The sequence below is a fragment of the Sminthopsis crassicaudata genome, chromosome X (genome assembly GCF_048593235.1).
Source record: "Sminthopsis crassicaudata isolate SCR6 chromosome X, ASM4859323v1, whole genome shotgun sequence".
NCBI lineage: Eukaryota > Metazoa > Chordata > Mammalia > Dasyuromorphia > Dasyuridae > Sminthopsis > Sminthopsis crassicaudata.
This window is the reverse complement of record NC_133623.1, coordinates 27,095,766-27,118,353: the sequence shown is the minus strand read 5'-3', so window position 1 is coordinate 27,118,353 and position 22,588 is coordinate 27,095,766. Positions and strand designations below refer to the sequence as shown.

Below are 22,588 nucleotides of genomic sequence, written 5' to 3'. Positions count from 1 at the left end.
CAGACGAGTCACATCAGTTTTAGACGAGTCACATCAGTTTTGTACGTCTCAATTTCCTAACGTGTAAAACGGTCACAATTGATTCATTGATGGTGGCGCAGGCAGAGCACCAGGTTGAAGTCTAGAGACCTGGCTTCATATCCTAGGTCTTGATGCCAGGTGTGTGACCCTGGCCAAGTCCCTTCCCCTATCCGAGCCTCGGTTTTCCTCTCTAGAAAGTGGGAATGATGATAACTGCAATATCGTAATAGTGTCACAACAGTCACGTTAGAGTTCACGTGAATATCATCAATGTGAACTTGTAAAGTGCTCTACAGACATCTCATTTGACTATTCTAACAATAATGGGAGGACAGTGCCACACATTTGATCACCACTTTAGGGAAACAAGCTAGGAGCCTGCTTTTGCAGGAGAAGGCTGGGGCTGAGAGCAATTTGATGAAGGGCTTCAGATGTCCCAGGTAGGAGGGTCCAGGGGGAATTTGCAGCCCGGTCCTCCTGCCTCCCAGGCGAGCGCCCTACCCACTGCACTGCTGCCCCTCCCGGGCCATCTGGGAGAAAATGCTTTGTAAACTTTAAGTGCTAGAGAAAGGTGAGCTCCAACGATTAGGAAGGAAAAATACCTGGGCCAGGCCGAGCGGCAGAAACCTGAGGTCGTGGCCGGTTCCGTGCTGCTTCCTCAGCCCCAGAGAGCCTGAAACTTACTTCTGGTTAATCTAGTTGAAAGAAGATAAGAAAAGAAAAGAAAGGAAAAACCCCGACCTGCCTGTGGGGGCAGCAGAGGCAGAGATCCGGCCCCTCAGCCCCGAGGGGCAGCGGCCGAGGGGTCCTGGGCACGTGCCAGGGAGGTTCCTGGGCAACAGCAGGAGGGAATGTTGCCAAGGGTGAGGTAAGAGAGGGAGGAGGAGGAGGAAGAGGAAGAGGTGGAAGAGGAGGGAGGAGGAGGGAGGAAGGATGAGAGGGAAGAGGAGGAGGAAGAGAAAGTTGAGGAAGAAGGGGAAGAGGAGGAAGATGAGGAAGGGGAGGAGGGAGACCCCAAGTCAGGCCCAGCACATCAGGGTGAGCAGGAGAAAAAGAGAGCCGACAGACAGTCCCCAGTAGAAGCACATTTCAGGATCCCGGTGAACCTTGCTTTGCGCCTACAACAGGATCACAGCATTTTAGAGCTCTAAGGCTTGGCTCACCTAGTGTGTTCCCCTTATTTTATGGGGGGAGAGAGGACGGAGGCCCCTAGAAGGGGACCTGACATGTCCAAGATCACTCAGGTGGCACCAAGTCACGTATGAGTGGTGTGTTGCAGAAAGAACGATGGGTCAGAAGTCAGAAATCGGGTGAAGGTCCAGCTCTGCACCTGAGCGGCTGTGTGACTTTGAGCAAGTCCCGTGCAGCCCGCCTCCTGGTGTGGGGTTCTCTTTGCAGATCATGGAGAATCCCAGAATCCCAAAGATTGAAAGGACCTTATCCTGAACAGGAATCCCCCCAGACACCCCCAGCAAATGGTCATCCGGCTTGGTGGAGGGCCACAGAGGAGCCCTTCCAATGCTAATGTCAGATATTCTACCTCTGGCAGTAGAGGTCCTTCCAGCTCTGACCTTTTGTGACTATGATTTTCTATGAATCAAATTGCATTTGAAGTGCACTGAGCTCGTGCGTCCATATCTTTGTGTGTGTGTGACTCCTTGAAGGAAAGTTTTTCTCTTTGATAACCCAGAATTCAACAACCATAAATTGTTGTTGAAAGGATTTGTATTTTCAGTCTTTACCCCCTCTGACCACCAGATGCTCCTGAGGTTCACTCGGCGTGCAGAGTGAGCTTTCCACCTTGTTTTCTGAAAACCACTTTTTCTAAGCCGCTGGGTCGGGGGGGTAGAGGGGGCTTGAATTCTAGTACATGGGGATTTGACAAATCTCCCAAGTCTCACACTTTTGAAGAGGCAGGAGAGTCAAGCAGTGAGAGGTCTGGGCACAGAGTCAAAAACTCTGTGGGCCAGTCCTGCTTCTGCCATGTTACCTGTGTGGCCTTAAGCAGGTCACTGAGCCTCAGTCTCTTCATTTGTAAAAATGAAAGGGATTTTCCCTCCAGCTTTGAATTCATGATTCTAATGTTTTCACAGCCTCTTGTAATAAAATGCCAACTTTGAGAATAATATCACCCAGATTGGCAAAAAGCATGTTCTTTTCCTGACTATTCAGTCAGGAGGGTAGTGTAAGGATTATTTGTCCACATTTTACAGATGAGGAAACTGAGGCTCTGAGAGACAATGTGACTTGCCCAGGGTCACAAAGCTAGTGTTAGAGACGACATTCAAATCCTGGTTCCCTAGTTCTAAGACTCACTGATTCATAGAATGTCAGAGTTGAAAGGAACTTTAGAGATCATCTAGCCCAGGAGGTCTTCATCTGGGGGGTGCTGAAGTTGTTTTTTTTTTTGTTTATTATTTTTTTTAATATTCTGGTAACTGCATTTCAATAGAATGAGCTTCCTCTGTAATCTAAGCATTTGATTTTATGCACTCAGCCACAGAATTTGGAGGAGTCCCACCTAGTTCCACGGGGTGTGTGACAAAAGCATTTTCTAGACGAGGAAATAGGCCCACAGAGGGGCCATGATTGGTTAAATAACAGAGCTGAGATCTGAACCCAGGTCCTCTGATGACAAATCTAATTCAATAAGAACACCGTTCTTTTTGAAGGGCATCCTATTTACAAGGATTCTCCCTTTGCTTTAGAAATGGAGGAAGTCTATGGGGAAGACAAGTTTGATTCAACTAAGGCCACCAAGCTGGATCTGGGAATAGTTGAGACTAGACTCCAGGTCCTTGGACTCCAATTCCAACTTGTAGGAACTTACCCAAAGAAAGTCTTAGGGAAAAGGTGTTCATCTCGACAAGGGAGTTCCCTTACTACAACCAATTCTAATGCCAATAATTAGTAGGGAGGCTTTACTGGGTCACTGTGATGTTAAGCAAACCACTGTGGTGCAAGTGGAGCTCTGGAGATAGAAGACCTAAGTCTGAATTCCAGTTCTGCTCCTTAGAGGCTGGGCTCCTCAGTTTCCTCAACTGCCATGACTTAGTCCATCATTCTACTCAGTCACACACAAGGAAGTTCCCGTATCATCATCATCACATACAAATGCTCCATTTCCCCAATTAAAAACTCTGAAATCTCTATATCCAACTGGCACGTCCTATCATTTTCTCTGGCCCTATGCATCCCCGTTCCTCCTAAACTTCTTCATCCTCACTATGACTTCCAGTCCTTTCCTTATCACTCAGCAGACTCCCAGGCCACCACTCTTGCTCTAGTTTCACTTTATAGTAGGCATGACCGATGACCAATGCAGTGTCATAGCATCCTCAGCTTTTTAATTCCTTGCCCCCCTTGTCTGTTGCTGCTTATGGCTCGCCGACCCTCTGCTCCTGCTCACGTACTGCTCGATGACACTGGAGGAAGTCACTCAACCTTGGGGATTGGTTTTACTACAGATGGATTTTATCTAATTTCAAGTGGCCTCTCATTGCAGCCGAGCACTTCTTTTATTCGTCACAATCCCCAAGGAGGTTGTGCTAAACCTTCTCTTCTCGGGCTTCCTGGATCACCCTTCCCCAAACCTCCTCAGCAGAAGGCCTTGCTTCATCATTTTTATTTTGAGAAAGTAGTGACCACTCTCAATGACCCTCTTTTCATCTCTGTTTCTCAAAACTCTTTGACATAATCTTCAATTTAGTCCTTAATTTCGGTCTAAGATGAAAAGGTGGCCCTTCTCGCCAAGGCCGATCCTTCTACTTGTCCCCTTGATCCCATTCTCTGCAGAAGATTGCTCCTATTAGCTATCCCTCATCACCACCACCTTCGAACTCGCCCTCTCTGCTAGCTCATTCCCTACTGCCTATAGATATTCCCAGATCTCCCTCCACCCTTAAAAATCCTCATTTGATTTTATCGTCCCCTCGAGCTACCCTCCTCTATCTCTCCCTCTCACACCTAACTTCCTAAGAAAAACTGTCTAAACTCATTGCTTCTGTTTCTTGTCTTCTCAATCATTCCTTTCAACCTCATCACTCAAATGAAACCATTCTTTCCAAAGTTCCCGACGAAGTTTTAATCGCCAAATCCTAGCCTTTTCCCAGTCCTCATCCTTCTCCACCTATCTTGTTAGACACTCTCGCCTTCCCTCTCCTCCCGGATACTTTGTCCTATCTGGTTTTTCTCATGCTACTGCTGCCTCTTGCTTCTCCTCTTACCTGCTCAGTCTCCTTTGCTATTCCTGTCTTCAAATGTGGTCATATCCTAAATCTCTGTCCTAGGTCCTTTTCTGTTTTTACTCTGCATCCCTTGGTGACCTTATCAGATCCTATGGATTGAATGCTCACATCTATATTGATGATTACCACATCTACATCTCCTGTTTCTTTCCTCCGATATCACCAAGTGGTAATTGTGATTTACAACGGGGTGCCTTATAAACATCTTAAATTCAACACATCCAAAACTAAACTCGGGTACTCCTGTCCTTTTAAGCATCCAAGTCTGTCCCCTCCGAGTCATCCTCAACTTTTCGTCACCCCATATATCATGTCACTCACTAAGTCTCGTCAATTCCAACATGACGACTGCCCTCGTAGCCGCTGATTTCTCCCTAATGGCATAGTCTCCACATTCAGCTCCTTATCATCCCTCACCAAATTACTAAAATAGCTTCATTAGTCTTCCTGCCTCAAGTCTTCCCCCCTTTCCAACCCATCCTGCACAAAGTGATATTGCAAAACAACAGGTCCCGAGCATCTTTCTCCCTTGTTCAATAAATTGCAATGGCTCCCTATTTGCTTTAAAATCAAATACAAATTCCACTGCTTGGTATTTAGAGCCCTGCACAGCCTGATTTCAACCTCCCTTCAAAGTCTCACTATATATTTTCCTCTTGTCGTACTCTGGAGTCCAGCTACCTGGACAGGTAGCTGGACATCTTACTGTTGCTCGTGCTCTATTTCCCATCTCTGTGACTCTGCACGGGCTCTCTGTTCCTCATGTCTCTTCTCACCCCTGCCTTTTCAAAGCTGGTTAAGAACTGGATCTAAGATTTCATCAGTATGAGAAATTCTGGATGAGGAAACTCCCTCTCTGACTGATACCCTCTGTGAAGCACAGCATGACAAAGTTGCCCAGAGCTGAGAGGTTCAAGGTGACACAGTCAGGAAGTGACAGAGACAGAACTTGAAGCCCCGTGCTTCTTAGCTCTGAGGGCAGCTCTCTAACCATTCCTGCCTTTCCTTGAGATTACTTTCCAAGCTCAGTTCAAATGTGACTCCATACATGGGGCTTCCTGATCTGGCCTTGGAATTTACTCCTACCTCAAACTACATGCTTTTCCTTAGCCCCTTTATGCTTGGCACTCTGGAGAAATCTTGGCTCTAGACCAGTGAGGTCTCTGGTTTAAACTGGTTAATTCTCCTGGTTCAGACCCTTTCCCCAAGGAGACATGGCTCCTTGCAGAGTACAGCAGAGGTGACTTCTTTCCTCAGAGGGAAGAGAAGGGAATGGAGATGCCCTTACTGGCCTTGGCTCCCCCTTGCCTAGATAACAGAGTAGCTTATAAGCTAGTCTACTCCGAGTTGTCAGGATGATATAAGATCTGAATTACAAGGGGCCCCCGGCCTTTACCCTACTTCATAGAACTTCCCTAAACCATGCTGACAATGAAGGAGAGGCAGGGTGTTAGCTAAACTTAATCCTTCCCCCAGCACGCTGCTCAGCACTCAACAGACACTTAAAAAAAAAACCCAACTTTCCTGGATTAAGTGTTTTCTTGAAGAGGATCCAAAAAAGGGTTTCCACAACTTCTCTTGGAAATATAATATGGTGCACATTACAACCCTAGAAAACAAGAAACTTTTCCCTATGCCTAAGCCTGAAGTCTCTCACATGGGAAAACTGTTCTCTGCTGCCCAATTTCTTGTCATACTTTGTCATACTTCCTCATTCACCTTCACAACTATAGCTACGTGTCATGATGAGAGCACAGAGCCAAATCCGGAACCACAGAATTCTAGCACTAGAATTGACTTTGGAAACCATGGAGAGCAGCTCCCTCATTTTGCAGATGAGAAGAAACTAAGACAGTTATAAAAGCAAAGGGGCTGAGAAAGGATGAATTAAGAGAAGCATCACATCTAAAACAAGGCAGGTAACGGTCTTCAATGTCATCCACTCTGGACAGACGACGTCGAGAAGCCTGTGTTCAGCTCCAGGAGCTCCATGTTAGGAAAAGGGTATCCAGAAGAGAGCAACCAGAAGTGGGAAGGACCTCGTCTTCATGTCTTCCTATGAGGATCAGATGAAGGCCTTGGGAATGCTTAGCCTCTAAGTGAAAGGGATGGGGTTGAGGTACCAAGGAAGAGAGGAAAGAGGAGCAGCCAATTATCTTTCCACTTTACAGTACTACTAAGGGAGAGGGCAGGAGCTACAATTCCCAACGCAAAGAATTCCCACAGTCATGAAATCAAAGGTCTCTGAGCTACTAAAGGGTTTTGGAGAAACTTCCCAGGAGTTTCCTGGCTCTATTAGATATTTTGCTGGGATGGAACATAACCCAGATGGGGTAGCCTCCTGCTAGCCACTCCCTGAGCCTGTGAATGGGCTCAACCTCAACCTCCTATGACCCCCCCTCCCCAGACAAGATGTGATTCATTCACTCTGACAGTATTTTGATTCATTCGACAGGCAGCAGATTTTAAGGAAACAAATTTGCTTCTTCCTCACCATGAGGTTTTGAAGATCACATGTGGGATATAGGGCTCTCGGAGATCATTTTTTTATTTTAAGATGACAAAACTGGGACCCAGAAAGGGTGACGCAAGTGGAGGCAAAGCCGGGAACTCTAATCCAGGTATTCTGACTTCAAATCCAATGCAATTTCTGCTACCACAATACTGGAAAAATAGCTTCCCAAAGAGCCATCTGTAGTGCTGTAGCTTCCTTATCTCCTAATGCCCTATAAATATAAGGTCTGCTTCCCAGGACTGGTTTTTCTGTTCCCCCGACATCCCAGGGGATTGTTTGATATGTGAGTCTTCAGTGGGATAGGCTAGATAAGGAGGCAGATGAGGCTGTGGCCTGCTGTTTCCCAGAAAGCTTTGCCTTCATTCCCGCCCCCTCCCCCGTCTTCACATGTATGTTCAGTTAGCATCTGACTTTGGCCTTGGCCTCATTAAACCCACAGCTGTTCTACCAAGGCCCTAATGAGCAGAGGAGCAGAGCTGGCTAGCTCACACCTTGTCATTATCTTTCTCTAAGAATCAGTTCATCTCTAGTATCTCCAAGCCCCTGCCCCAGCGGGGAATGTTGATCTGAGGTGACAGGTTGCCTAGTGCCCTAGGCCACATCACAACCAGAGGCCTCACTTGGCGGGGTGCAATTCAATTAAACAAACACTTGCCCGACACCTACTGTGTGCAGGGCATTGTGATAGGTACTGGGAGATATATAAAGCCAAAATAAGACATGAATTCTGCCCTCATGGAGCTCACAAAGGATCTGGGGATAAACAGCTAGAAGAGACTTTAGAGATCACCCAGTCCTCTCTCCTCATTTTACAAAAGAGGAACTAAGACCCAGAGGAGGGAAACGACTTGCCAGAGGTCATACACATACGAAGTAGCAGAAACAAGCTTCCGACCCCAAATCTGGTGTTGGTGTTTCTTTCAGACAAAGCTAGCAGAGGGATTTGCCATTATAAAAAGCTTTGTAGATCTGGACTCTGGGTTCAAATGCCATCTCTGCTACTTACTCACAACCTCTGGGACCCTTCCCAAGTTGCTTCTAAGTCTATAAGAGAAATGCAAACACAAGATTTCCTCAGCCACTACCCAGAAGATTTCTGCCAGGTTACTCCCCCCCCCCCCACTGATTTCCTCATTAGACACTCATGTTATTGAGAAACAGTACAACTCCCAATCTGCTTGGCCTTCCTTTCGTTTTCTATTCAAATTCTAAGGCAGAGGATTCACTTGCCTTCAAGGTTCCCCCTCATTTCATTTTGACAACTAATTCGTCCCCACTGATGAGGATCAGGTCTAGCACTGCTCCCACCTTGTAAAGAATCAAATTTTCATCAAGGAAAAAATCAAGAATTTATCAACCCCTCTCTTCTGGACAGATGGATAGTTGGAGCAGATTCCCGAGAGAGCTTAAGTCCACCACATAAACTCCATCGTGACTCTATTTCCCAAATTCCTTGGGTAATCCCCCTTTCTGTCTAAGTGCTCCATAGATCACTGCCCAGTATCACTTTGGTTCTCCTTCTATTAATCCTCACACTCAAATACCCTCCATCTTGGGTTCCCGATTTTAGTTCATGGATGATAGGCTTAATAAATCTTGGGAAACTCTCCTTCCTGTCTCAATTCTATTGTCCTGAGAAGGAAGCAGAGCTGTCTACAATTTATGTCAATTGGACAAATCTTCACCTTGACGTACTTCAATAGGGAGTCGCTAACCATCACTCCTCTCTTCTTCCTTTAACTGCTAGGAGATGATCTTTCACCTGGGGGAGGGAGGGGGGATCCTTGTGGATTCTCATCATAATTCCTTTGAGTACAAGAAGCTACTTCCTCCTAAGAGAGCCTACTTCTTTCTGTGGGAAGAGCCCCAGACCTATTACTTAGTTACAAATAATTATTTGTTCACCACGTCACATTCTTCAACCTTCCAATGATCTCATAGGTCAGGATTTTTCTCTCGCTCTTCAAATCCATTTTTTTTCCCCTTTCAGTCTTTTAAGAAGACTTCCTTCTCCCCAATAACCCAAGAAGTAGAGGGGCATTCAGCCAACTCTTTTATCTGCTCTAGGATGGAGAATGACATATCTAACTTGGTATTCACTTGATAGGTATATATAGATGGTCCTTGAACCGGTGACCTAGGAAACCAAGTCCTTGTGTGCCTGAGTAGGGGAAAATTGCCAGGTACTCAGCCTAAATATAACCCACTGCTCTGTCTTCCTATTAATTCTGGGGATTGTTGGCTGGTGCTACAGGGAACCAGACTTTGTGTGGAACTTGGGGAAAGGTCACCTTTCACTTCCCAGTACTTCCAGAGGCATTGATTGAACAGCCATATGTATGTGTCCAAAAATTGAGAGGGACCGCAGGCCATCTGGTCCAATCTGACCTGATAAAGAATCCCTTAATAATTAGGGGGACTATCTAGGTAGGTCTTGCTGGGCTGAGAGGAGAATTTTATTTTATGGACTATGATGACTCCTTTATGTATTTTCTGCACATTCTGGGGGTGAAAGAAAGGATATCTCAAAAGCAATATGCATTATTTCAAGAGCTTGTATCCATGTCTGTAGAGCCCAAGAGACAAACTATGATTGGTCTACATCCTAAAATTTCCCAGAGGCAATTTGAGGATAGGGTAATATGAACCAAAGAGATAGAATTTGGTAGGAGGAGGCTACCCTCCAAGATCAAACCTGTCCTGTGCAAGCTAGGGTGCTAGCTTTAAAACAAAAGTAACACGGAGAGATCATCCAGGGAGAAGAAAGAAAGAAGGTGAGGGTGTGGGGCATAGGGCTACAGGAGAGAAGTGGTGGGAGAGCTATTAACGGAAGTGTGATCCAAAGACAACAAGGAAGAACACGGGGATTGACGCATAGCTGTGGGAGATTATAGAACATCAACTTGTAGGTGGGCCGATGGGCAAAGCTACGTGCCATTCTCCAGCAGCAGGAGGAAGGAAGGTGGATGGAGCCAGGGTTTGGTAAGGCATGAGCAGTAAGAGGACAAAGGGTGCTTCAAGAGATTAAAGGAGAGAAGTTGGGAATAGCTGAACTGGGGGGGGGGGGTGGAGAGAGAGAGACAGAGAGAGAGAGAGACAGAGAGAGAGAGACAGAGAGGAGAGAGACAGAGACAGAGAGGATAGGGCTATAGTACAGGGACTAGGAGCCACAAGGTTAAGTAACAACAACAACATAGCTAGCACTTATATATACTTCAATGTTTTCAAAATGCTTTTCAAATTCTACCTCATTTGATCTTCACAGCAACTATGTAAGGTAAAGGTTATTGTTATCATCATTTTACACATAAGAAAACTGAGAATGAAAGAGGTCCGGGGTCACACACCTAGTAGAGGAAGGTTTGAACTCAAGAATTCCCAATTCCAAATCCATTATAGCACTTAGTTACCCAGAAGAACAGGGTTAGAAGGAACAAAACTGAGGGAAAGATGGAATGGCAGGAAACTCTCATCCTACCCTCTCTCCTGCCTTTGATGACCTATCCCCTATCTATACCTTGAACACATTCCCTCCTCATTTCTACCTAGTGAAATCCTCTTTTCCTTCAAGTCCTGGTTCAGATCCCTCTCTTCAAGAAGCCTTCTCCAGTCTCCCCAGGTGTAGGTTCTCTTTCCTCCAATATTGCCAGAGCTCTCTGTCTGGATTTTCCCTTTGCCTTCATCGTCACGCTCTACCTTATAATCAGCCCCCTCAGATTAGATTGTCAAGTCACCTATAAGATCTCCGGCTACTCTAAAGCCAGTAATTCACCATCGCTCTCCACTTAGCAAGGCTGATTGTTCATTTGAGCGAATGAAAGGCAGAAGTGGCTAAACACTGGCTTGGGATCAGGAGAACCGGCTCTGCCATCAACTTTCTATGGCATCTCCAGAAACCCCTCCCATCTGTGAAATGGGGAGGTTGGACAAGATGCTCTTTACAATCCCTCTCAGTTCTCATAAGCTATGTGATGAGCCTCAAAATCCCTCCCAGATCTAACATCCTCTGTCTTAAGGTCCCTTCTAGCCCTGACATTTTATGTTCTTCGACCCTTCCCAATTTGGACTTTTCGTGTCCTTAGATCCCTTCCAGCTCTGACATTCTCCGCCCTAGGGTTCCTTTCATTTCTGCCATTCTCTGTCCCCGAGGAAACACCTAGATCCATCTTTCTATGGTCTAAGGTCAATCTCACTTCCTACCATTCTCAGTTCCAAGAGCCTCTAAGTTCTGACTTTCCATGTTCCCAGTTCTCTTCCAGCTTTAACATCCTCTGTCCTAAAGTCTCCCTCCCACCCCCAGCTTTGACAAACATTTTATTCTAAGAGATGAGAATTTCCCTTGAGACCCTTGCTCTCTTGGAGTATGTGGCCCTAGATTTTTACTCTTATTAATTAGGGGCTTGCCATCTAATAAAAAGGTGTGACAGCTCAGGCCAGTTGAGGAGTAAGCTCAGGAGCAGAGGTCAGGATACTCTCCAAGAATCCCAACCATCCTCACTCTCACCACAGGCTTCAGCCTGGACCCGTAGGCCTCTCTGTCCTGCTGCTCTGGGTCCCATACCACGGATGGGACTTCAGCACGGCTCCGGCTCCAGCTGTTGTTCCAGCTGCTAAGTGACGGCCACAGATGGGCTGACCCCCAACCGGGCTCTGGACACTTACCCATAAAAAACATCTACAACCTGCACAAAGGTAAATCAAGTCAAGACACCACAACTGCCCCTTTACCAATACAGGGGACAGCAGCCATCTCTCAATCAGCTGTGGTCCCAGGATAATCCCAAACCTTCTTTCAATAGTCCCAACCTCTTCCACCTAATCCTAACTTTGACCAGAGCAGCTAATCAGGAGGTTCAGCGGCTTGATGTAATTTATCTTTTCTTTCCTTCACACTGATCCTCTGCTGACATAGGTGGCACTGAGCTGTGTAGGGGGTGGCAGGAGGGAGAGAAAAAGCAAAGGGGAAAATGGGCTAGATGATTTCCAATGTTTTGTCCAGCTGGTACGTCCTGTATTCTAAGGTCCCTCCCACCTCTAACATTCTTGGTTCTCTGGTCTCTTACAACTCTGACATTCTCTGTCTTAAGGCCCTTTCCAGCTGGGCCACTTTCTGTCTGAGGGTCTCTTCCAGTTCCGCCAGTCTCTGTGCCAAGATCCCTTCCAGCTCGGACAATCTCTGTTCTAAGATCCCTTCCAGCTCGGACATTATCTGTTCCGAGACACCCTCTACCTCTGACATTCTCTGTTCTAAGATCTCCTCCAGCTCTGATATTCTCTGTTCCAAGACCTCTCCCAGCTCTGACATTCTCTGTTCTAAGATCCCTTCCATCAATGACATTTCTTGTTCAGGGACCTCTTCCATCTCTGATATTCTCTCTTCCAAAGTGCCTCCCAATGCCAACATTCTCTGTTCTAAAATCTCTCCCAGTGTTGACATTTTCTGTTCAAAGGTCCCTCCCAGCTCCGAAAACGTATTCTCTAAGGTCTCTTCCAGCCCTGACAATTTTTGCTCTAAGATATGTTCCAACTCTGTCATTTTCTGTTCTAAGTTCCCTCCCAGCTCTGTCATTCTCTGTTCTAAGATCCCTCCCAGCCCTGACATTCCATCTTCTAAGGCCCCTCTGAGCCCTGACATTCTCTGTTCCAACATCCTTTTCAGTTCTGACATTCTCTGTTCTAAGACCCCTTCCAGTTCTGATAGTTTCTGTTCTAAGGTCTTTCCTAGATCTGACAATCTGGGTCCCAAAATTCCTTCCAGGTATAACATTCTCTGTCTTAAGAACCCTTCCAGGTCTGACATTCTTTGTTCTAAAAGTTCTCCCAGCTTGTGGAGCCTGTGTTCTAAAGTTCCTTCCAGCTCTGACATTCCCTGTTCTAAGGTTCCTCCCAGTTTGGGTATTCTCTGTTTTAAAGTCTCTTTGAGCTCTGACATTCTCTGTTCCAAAGTCCCTTTCAGTCCTAACAGTTTCCATTCTAAGGTTTTTCCGAGCACAGACATTCCCTGTTCTAAGGCCATTTGTAAATCTGAAAATCTGTGTTCTAAGTTGCCTCTCAGCTCTGACATTCTCTGTATGAAAACCCCCTCCAAATATGACATTCTCTGCTCCGAGGCCCCTTCAGATCTGAAATTCTATGGCCTACCACTAATGAAATATAGTTCTGTATCTGGAAAATACGGCAATTGACCTGACAAAATTAGGTCCAACCACCCATATTTCCTTTGACTCCCAACCCTTAGAATTATCCCATCTCCTGCCGTCAAGTACTCTTGCAAGAGAAGGGCAGAGGCCGGACCTGGAACGGGAGTAGGTGTTACTCACTCTTCCCCAATGATCCCACCTTCCCGGAGCTGGGGTGGTTCTGTGTGCTCTGTCTGCTCTGTTGTCTCTTCCTCTCTTCTTGATTTGGTCTTTAGGTAGGTCAAGGAGAGTGCCGAAAGGCCACAGACAAGGAGAGCAGGTTGAGGAAGGCAACTGTGAAGAGAAGGAGGCTGGTCAACATCCCATACTGGATATAGTGCTACTGGAACAGCTGGGAGACAGTAGAAAGAGTCCTCGGGATGGGGTCAAAGGTCCTACCTCCACATCCCAGCTCCACTAACTTACTAATCACGTTCCATGGCTAGAACCAAAATGCCTACTGAAACACTACTTAAATCCTTGAAGGCCTCCAAAGTTCAGGTAGCCAAGAGAACTCGTTATATGTCCCTTTCCAAATCTTTTAAAAATATTGGTAGACCTGACATCTGGAAAACAAATTCAAATCCAGCCTCAGACACTTACTAGTTATGTGACCCTGAGCAAGTCATTTTACCTCTGTCTCGGTTTCTTCGTCTGGAAAGCAGGGATAGTAATAGCACTCACCACTCCCAGGGTCGCTGTGAGGATCAAATGAACTCATCTTTACCAGATGCTTTGCACCATGTAAATATTAGCTATTAACAATTCTGTTATTCCATTTGTTTTTTCTTTTTTTGACCCCTTCCATTGGGGTTAATCAGAGGAGTTCAATAATCAACTTAATGAGGTAACAAGGTTGGCAATGAGACCCGCTCAGGTCTCATTGAGAATGAGTACCAAAGGGTCACATGACCATCGAGATGAAAGACTAGACATTTTCCCCAATCTTTACACCTCTCCAAATAGTATCACAGACGAGAGAGAGAACGGTTTCAGCTATTTCGGAAGCTAAAAATCTAGTGAATTAACAGCAGACGATGCTAATCTATAAGCCCCAACTCGATCATTCGGCACCCTCTTTCCCGTGACCCATGAGGCAATAACATAGAACCTGTTTGGAAAAGGGAACTCAAAATGAGTACCTTAGAAATATTAATTCCATGACAAATAGAGAAACCGAAGCAGGACTATAATGTCCGTGAATGAAAGAAAATGGAGGGTAGAGAAACATTGAAGGCAACGGAAGAAAGAAAGAATGTTTTGGAGGGAAAAGCAGAGAAAATGAAACTTTGGAAAAAATGAAAGAACATGGTGAAGGAGAGAGGAGGAAGGATTACTCTACTACTTAAACAAGAAGGGAAGAATTAATAACCAGATAAAAGGAAGAAGGAAAAAAGAACTAATGAAGTAAACAAAACCCCAGAATTAGCTAAAGGGGAAACAAAGAGGTGGGAGTGGGGTGACAGTGGGAGTGAGGGGTGGGGAATGGCTCACATATGAGAGAATCAGTAAGAACAGATTTGCTTTAAAGGAGAGGCTAGTGGGATTAGGGGACAGAGTGCTGGGCCTGGAGTCAGGAAGATCTGAGTTCAAATCCAATCTCAGATACTTGCCAGCTGTATGACTCTGAGCAAGTCACTTAACCTTGTTTGCCTTAATCCACTGGAGAAGAAAATGGCAAACCACTCCAGTATCTTTACCAAGAAAACCCCAGAGACAGTTCATGAAAAGTTGGACATTACTAAACAACAACAACAAGATAAAATGAGTGAAGAGACAAAATAACTTCTTTACAGAAGAAGGAGGAAAATTCTAATCTGGTGATGATGGAGCAACACTGACAAATCACTCTTAGAGACAAATGGAGGAAAATCTAAACCTGACTCTCCTACCTTTAAATGTAAATGGATTACACAATCTAATAAAACAACAACAAAAGGGATGATGGATTAGAGAAGAAAACAAAAATCTGTGTAGCCTGCAAGAAATGCACCTAAACTCAAAGACATATACAGAATCAAAATCACAGGCTGAAACAAAACTTAACTGTGAATCAAGTGAACCCAAAGAAAGCAAGAACTGAAATCATGCTATCAGATGGAGAATAAGCGAATGAATCTCAGTAATCGGAGATGCTGTGGTTTGCTCAGATTGTTTGTGGGCCAGAGTCATCCCTTTATTCTAGGCTTTAAAGGCATTTTTGTTTCAGACCGGGACTTATTTGTCCATCTTCCTCTTTCTGGGCAGAATTCAACGTCCCAAGGTTTGAATGTACACTTGGGTCCCATGGGACAACCCACATATTGGCAAAGCCTCTTGGAGAGCTATTTCCCTTCTCTGCTCCAAGAATGGGAACATTTCAGTTGAAGAAATAGGAGCAGCTATAATAGTGGTGTAAATGGGATCAACAGTTCCCAGATCCTGAAGAGGCAGAGGCCTGGGCACAGGGCGATGGCATGTGTTCTCAAACATATGGACCCAGGACAAGGGAAGTCCATAGCCTTAGCATGGAAGACACTGAACTCTATCTAGCCTCTTGGAGAAAGAAGATGAAATTTCCTGACAATGGCAAATTCCTAAAGAATTCAGTGACTGAACTAGAGTGAGAAATTGGAAGGGCAAGGTGGTGGTGGAAAACATGGTTTCTAGGGAGTGCCAGTCCTTGGAATGGAGAAGATTTTGCTCAAATCCCCCTGCAGCTGGAGGCATAGTGAGTGAATAAAGCTGTAGTAATGGGAAAAGAAAAAGAGGCAGGAAAAAACTGGAACTTTGCCCTACCCTGCTACCATTAATTATTTGTATGGTGCAGGTCTTATGGAAGGGAGTTGCCTCTTTGTAAACTCCCAATTAGTAATCTAAGCATTCAAAAAAAAAATCTTAAAATGAGTTATCTAACTGGATCTCTAGAGGTAAGAGTAGGCCTTGTAAAAATGATGGGAGATTGCCCCTCTGGCACAACTATGAGTCTGGGGACCTAGGTAGAAAGATTTGCAGAAGGGCGGAACTCACTACAGAATTTTGCTGTTTGCTTTTGGGCTAGTATGATTCTTTTATGTTGTTTTTATCTTTTTTTCTGGAGAGGAGTAAGATCTGTCCTATAGCAGTATGCACTGGTACCCTGAATGCTCTTATAGGAGCTGAGAAACCTTTTTATCAACTTGGTGAAGTCCTAGACACAAGCTACATTTTAATTCTATTCCAATATTCCCCAAAAGGAATTCTTGAGTGGAAGCAAAATGAGCCAGAGTATAATTTCAAAGGGGAAGAAGGAAGGTTGACACATCCTCAATTCCGAACCCTGGTCATATAAATCCAGAGCTTAAGCTATTAATCTATAAGCTAAACTTCTTTCTTTCTTTCATTCTGGTTCTATTGATCTTGCGTTGTATCACCTCCTATCTGTCTTTCTATATTTCATTATATGCTTCCCGTTTATTTTTTAACAGCAACATCATTTATATTCCTTTATACTGCTACATTTTTACTTAGTCATTTTCCAATAATTAGACACACAGTCTATTTCCAATTCTTGACTATTAACCAAAAAGCTGCAGATGTTTCTACAAATACACTTCCTCTTAATGACCTTTTTAGGGTAAAGTGCTAGCAAGAGAATCATTCGGTCAAAGGTAGGATCAGTTCTGTGACCTTATACTAACCGACATGTTACTCTCCTCAATGTTCATCTTAATCCACAGTCCCAAGGACACTATCTATGAACAAAGGCTTCCCTGCAGCCCTACCCAATTTTGTCATTCTAGTACCAACTTCCTCATTTTATGGAGAGAAATGATTTTCCTGAGATTATACAGCTAGTAAGTAGCCAAATCAGATCCCCTGACTCCAAATCCAGGGCTTCTAATGTTATACCACACAATCAATATGGAGGCATACAATTGGCTTTGCTTTTATTTTCTTTGCACAGAAGCCTGTTCCCTTATGATCAAGTACAGCCTGAGCCCTAAAGGCCCCCCCCGTTCCCCCCCCCCGCCACTGAGCCACCATTATCCCAGTTCTTAGCCACCTAACTATGCAAAGCCCATGTACTTTGCCCAGATTCTTTAACTGGTCCCAGCTTAGTCTGCCCAGTTAGGCACTATACCTTTTGCTTGGTTTTAGCTTCTAGGACTTATACAACTCTCCATACTTCAAGTGAAGGCTACAAAATGAATGCTCTACTGGGGATACTGTAGAGGGCCAAGAAGTGTGGCTTAGTGCTGGACCTGATGTCAGAAGGCCTAGTCTGGAGTACTGGTTCTGTTGTTTACTGTGTAATCCGGGGCCAGTCCTTCAATCTCCCTAGCCTCTGGTTTCTTCTTCAACATCACCAGAAGGTTGGGCCAAATGGCCTCTAAAGTTCCTGCTTGTTTTAACATTTTGTGATTCTGGAGTCCTCCATTTATTGAATGAGATGTGGATCTAGATGTCCCTTCCAATGATTCTATGATTTCAAGGATAAATTCTGGTTCGCCTCGAGCCCCGACAAGGATCTAGCTGTTCCGAGTCCTGAATGCACCTAACCAGCTTAGCTGTCTGACCACCTGTTGTAAATGGTCACCATTTTATCTTCTTGGCCCAGGCTGTTGGCACTGAACTGTGAGGACAGGCCTGTGGAGGGCGCCTCCTGTCACTGGCAGCGTGTCACGTTTAGGGCCTAAGGTTCTGCCATCTCTGTCAGCTTGACACTCCAGGGAAATAACCCTTTAATCCAGTTCTGTGTGTTTCATTTACTGTAGCGTTAGCCAGTTCAGAGATGTTATGAAAGACATCCCCAGGGAGACTTCAGACTTCAAAAACATCCCGAGTTTGAACTTCATCTGACTACTCCAAAAGGCTATGGTAACAACGGATGATCTTTTAGACATTTCACATGCCAACAACTGTTAGGCCTGATAATGTCATGCCAAATTAGAATGCTTGCCTCTTGAGAGCTTGGGGAGGGAGTGGTAGTGTGTGTGTGTGTGTGTGTGTGTGTGTGTGTGTGTGTGTGTTTCTTTTAATTAAAAGCATCTGTCAATGCTAATGACCCAATATAAAAATCAATAACTTACAAAGGTGTAAAAATAATGGTGACTGCTGGAGGGCCCGTGAGGTCATGGAGGAGAGGAAGGGTGTGGGAGACATGGCTACAAAATTTAAATCAGCATTGTTCAAAGCATCCAACGTAGGCCTATAGGTTTAGATCTGGAAGAAACCTTAGAGATGCTTTGTCCAGGAGGATCCAGGGACTGAAACCCTTTCAAGGTTTACAAGATCAAAACTGTTTTCCTAAGAATGCACACCTGTCTTAAATTTTAATAAAAGGAATATCCATAGACATGACCCACATAAACAAAAGCTCTCTGAGGGGTCCTCAGTAACTTTTACTAGTGTAAAGTGAGACCACAAAGCTTGAGAAGCATTCCTCTAGTCCAGTCTCTTCATTCTATATGTGAAAAACTGGGGGCCTGAAGAGATCAGGTGATCTGCCCAGAGTCAAAAGGCAGAGGTGGGACTTGAAATGGGGACAATGAGCACAAGCCAACATTCCTTCTACTGCAATGTCTACTCTCTCATCTGGAAAACGAGGAGAACCAACCTGATGATTCTAGCAGGAAGACAGCATACAAAAGCAAGCCAGGGAGGAAGATATCCACCTGAGAGCATGGTGGAAAAGTCTAGAGGCTTAGGAGCAGGTAGATAGATATTGAAGCACCCCTTCCAGGTTACCTCCAGAACTTAGCATGTACAAGGGCTATTTCCAAATCTACTTAAAATATGCTTCTCTAAAATCCACAAGTCCCCACTGGTGAACTTACCTTTAATAATGAGCAAGTAGGAAAAACTAGCTAACAGCAGTAGTATGAAAGAACACCAGCATTGGAAAGAGGAGGTGCCAGGTGGAGACCTGACTTTAACAGTTATGAGTTGGGCCATCCTAGGTAAGTCATTTCTGTTCTTGAACCTTCAGAGGAAAATGGGAACAAAGGGAACAAACACTCCTTATCTACTGGGATATAAGGAAAGTGCCTGAGATTGATTCTATCCAATTCCACAAACACATATTACCTATCTTTTATGTGCAACACACAGAGTTCGGGCCTTAAAGTTCTAGAAGAATGGCAATTAAGATTATTGCCTTCAGCAAGAGAATCCCATCCTTGATCAGAATTTAGGCAATGCCTCTACTAGAAGAGGAGCAGGATGGTGAGGTTAACTAGAGCCTGCTTGGAAGAGAAGTTTTCCTCAGCTTCTAGGTCTTCTTCTGACACTTTGGGGCGTGTGACCCCAGGAAGTACAGCCAAGCTCTAGAAATGACCGTGAGACTCCTAGTTAGCAAGAAGGTGCCGCCCTGCCCCGTAGCACTTCAGTCGGTCCTCCTCATCCCACAGGAGTTCCTGGTGTGAAAGAAATCCCTATCAGTTCTGATAAGGATGCTTCTCACCCAGAGAGCTTTAGCCTTTCACTGGCCATTATCTGATGTGAGCCTCACACCAACTCCATGATAAATAGAGAAAGAAAGCTTTCATTAACGGTTTACTCTAAGTTGGGCACTAAGGATACAATGAGAAGCAAGCAAGACAGTCCCTCCCCTCAAGGCACTTCCATTCTAATGGTAGATGACAACACATTAGGAAGAATTGGAATGGAGGACTGCAGTGGAGAAGATTGGAAAAGGTTTGGAAGCCTGGTTCCTGGGAGCTGGCAAGAAAAGTAGGAAGCTTACCTATCAGAGCAGGGCAACTCACAAAAAGAAACCCATGGGAGATGGAGCATATACTCCACTGGATGCATTGTAGATAGCCTGGAAAGGGAGCTGACACCCGATTCCAGAGAAAATAAGCAGAAAGCCCACCCCGAGGAGCCAAGGGCACAGTCCCTGGCTTAGAAAGGTATGAGATAAGAGCAGAAAACTGAGATGTAACAGAATCAACTGACTTGATCAACACTAGTTAATGGCAAAAAATGGCCCCGAAACCAGGACTCTGGATTGCCAATCCAACTCTTTTTCCATTAATCTCACTGCTTCCATTCAGAAGAAAAAATGGCAAGATTAGAGGCAGGAGGCTGATGCTTAGGCTGCAACAGCTGGTTGGGGAGGAGCCCAGGGGTTAGGGCAGGGGTAGAGTGCAAAAGAGAGCTCTTTAAATATTTGTTTTAAGAAATGCATATATTTTTAATGTCAGAACCTCCCCCCTCCATGACCTGTGGGGTTTTATTTAGGGACAAATCAAATTGGAAGTGTTACAGAGAAGGCTGGAAGCCTTAGGTGTACAGAAGCCACACGGGGCTGTGATTTTCAAGTCTTACCTGGGGTTTCCAAATACCCAGGTCCCCACTTTGCATTTGAAAGCAGCTGAAACAGCGCGATCTCATTTGATGCCTGGAACAGAAGGCATGATTTTTGACTTCAAAGATTTTCTGCTTGGCGAACTCCATGCCAAAGGACTGAATTGAATCCACACAATGCTAGGGTGAGCAATGATTTAACTGTTAAAGCGCCACAGAAACTTGAGATGGCTGTATACCCCTGCCCACAGGCAGGCCAGCCGGCAGAAGAAACGATGAAGGGAAGTCCCATTTCTCCATTGCTTTCTTCACAGAGAAACGTATGAAGTAGGAGGTACATACGAGATGATCTGTCTCGGCTTTGCAACCTTTTACCTTCTTTACCCTGACAAGTCCCTTCCTCTCTACAGAGAAGGCCTGATTCCCCTTCTATAAAATGAAGCTCTGGGATTAGAAGCTCTCTGAGGGCACAACTAGAAAGAAAGCCCATGATCATCTCCAGATCAAAGATAAGGAGACTGAGGCTCAAAGGGATTAAAGGATTGGCTCCCCTACATCCAACTGGAATGAAGCAAAGGCAAGACTCAAACCCCAGACTTGAAGTCTGTTGAAGCAGCAAAACTGCGACTTCTTTTGCGCTATTTTTTTGTGGAATTTTTGTCGTTGTCGTTTTTGATGAGATACTTTGTGAAAACATCTCTCCTGGCTTGGTACACTGTGTTCCAAGGGCTCTCAGTGCTCTTCCATTAAGCCTGTCATTCTCCATTCCATTATTCTATGACCTTCTCTCCACCTTGATGAGGTTCTTACCCCACCCTTTCATTTCCTTGGCATCCAAGGTCTAATAACCCAGGTTTGCAGAAAGCAGGCACCAAGCAGCAAACCTGCCACTGTGCCAATTAAACGAAAACATACTCTGGAAATTAAAATTAAATGCCAACATTCTGAAAAGGAACTAACAGCTTCCTCAGAAACCAAATGGAAAGAAAGCTCCATGCTCTTAGCAGCCTTGGAAATGCATTCCCAAACCTGGAATATGAGGACCGTCTTTGTGCACATCTGCAGACTGTGCATCTTCATCAAACTGTATATGTTTTAGCACATTCCTAATCAAGATGTCTTGAAGTTGATTTCATAAATTTCATTAAGTGGGACCCTGCTGCAATTGGTTTCCAAGGTAACAAATGCACTCTGCCCAGTGAATCAAGATTGTTTGGAATCTCGGGTCTCATCCCTTTTGTTTCTGGGACAGAGACTGTTTTTTGGCAGGGGACAGCCCCAGCATGTGAGGAGAGCAGGAGGAGAGTTATCCCTGCATATCGAGGTTGCAGACTTTTAAGCACCAAATCTGGACTTAGGGAACCCAACCACAGGGCTGGGAACTCAAGCTACCAAGAAAATGGCTACTTGGAGGGACCGGGCATTTATTCATCTGATCAACATTTATTCAATATCTGTTATGTACAACATCTTATGCTAGGGGAGATATAGACAGGTAGCTCTCAAGGAGCGTACGGTCACAAAAAGTTACATATTTAGATCTGGGAGGGATCACCTAGTGCCATTCCATCATTTTACAGAGGACAAAACTCAGGCCTGGAAAGGTCAAGCCAGTTACTTTGGGTTATAACCCATCAAGCATATGGCAGGACCGAGACTCTAACTCAAGTCTTCTGGATCTTTTGACTCCAGGACTTGTAGAAGCTGAAAGTTGGAAAAGATCTAATTCTATCTGGAAGTCAGAAGAATTTTCGTCACCAGCTCCAGCAACTGGTTGTCTGGCCTCTGCTCGGCGACCCTAACAGCCCCTTTGGCTTGGAGGTGGTTCTAACTGTTAGGGCGTTTCCCTGCATAGGGCTAAAATCTGTCACTCTGAAATTTCTGCCTATTTATTGCTTCTAGTTCTTTCCATGGGTCTGAACGAAACAAAAATCAATCCCTCTTCCGATATGTATTTCTAAACAACCATCACATCCTCCAGAGGTTTTCCTCTCCTCAGTTCCCTGAACCGATCTTTCCATGGCATTGTTTCCTTTCCCTCCCCATCCTGGTCTCCTTCTAGTCTGTCAATGTCCTTCTTCAAAGGAAGCACTCGACTAAACCCAAGGATGCTGACCCATGCTGGGATGGTATTAATTTTGTGGGATGCTTATGACACAGCTGACCCGTTGATCCTTTTCCTATGAAGTATAGCCACACCTTCCCAAATCCTCTGTCCACTTCTGTACAAATGAGGGAAGGCCAAAGGCACTGACTTGGCAGTCAGTGGCCCTGGGCTCTGCTATACCCTGTGGCTATCCTACCCCAAGGATAGCACAAGAAGTCCTGCAGGCCCCAAGAAAAGGGATATTTGCTTA

The 22,588-nt window shown here is 45.0% G+C and overlaps 1 protein-coding gene across 6 annotated transcripts in view; it reads right to left on the bottom strand.

Moving 5' to 3' along the window:
- The window catches only part of NEXMIF (neurite extension and migration factor), a 179,754-nt gene that overhangs the window by 27,228 nt on the left and 129,938 nt on the right, over positions 1-22,588 (bottom strand). For 2 of the 6 annotated variants that reach the window (XM_074278264.1, XM_074278261.1), the window contains one exon: positions 13,123-13,256. The exons of 1 other annotated variant lie outside the window; for it this stretch is intronic. The gene's annotated coding sequence lies outside the window, so the exon portion shown is untranslated. Of the gene's footprint in view, positions 1-623; positions 13,072-13,103; positions 13,257-22,588 lie in introns of those variants that run through there. 3 more of the 6 variants (XM_074278260.1, XM_074278265.1, XM_074278263.1) reach the window with 2 other exon arrangements.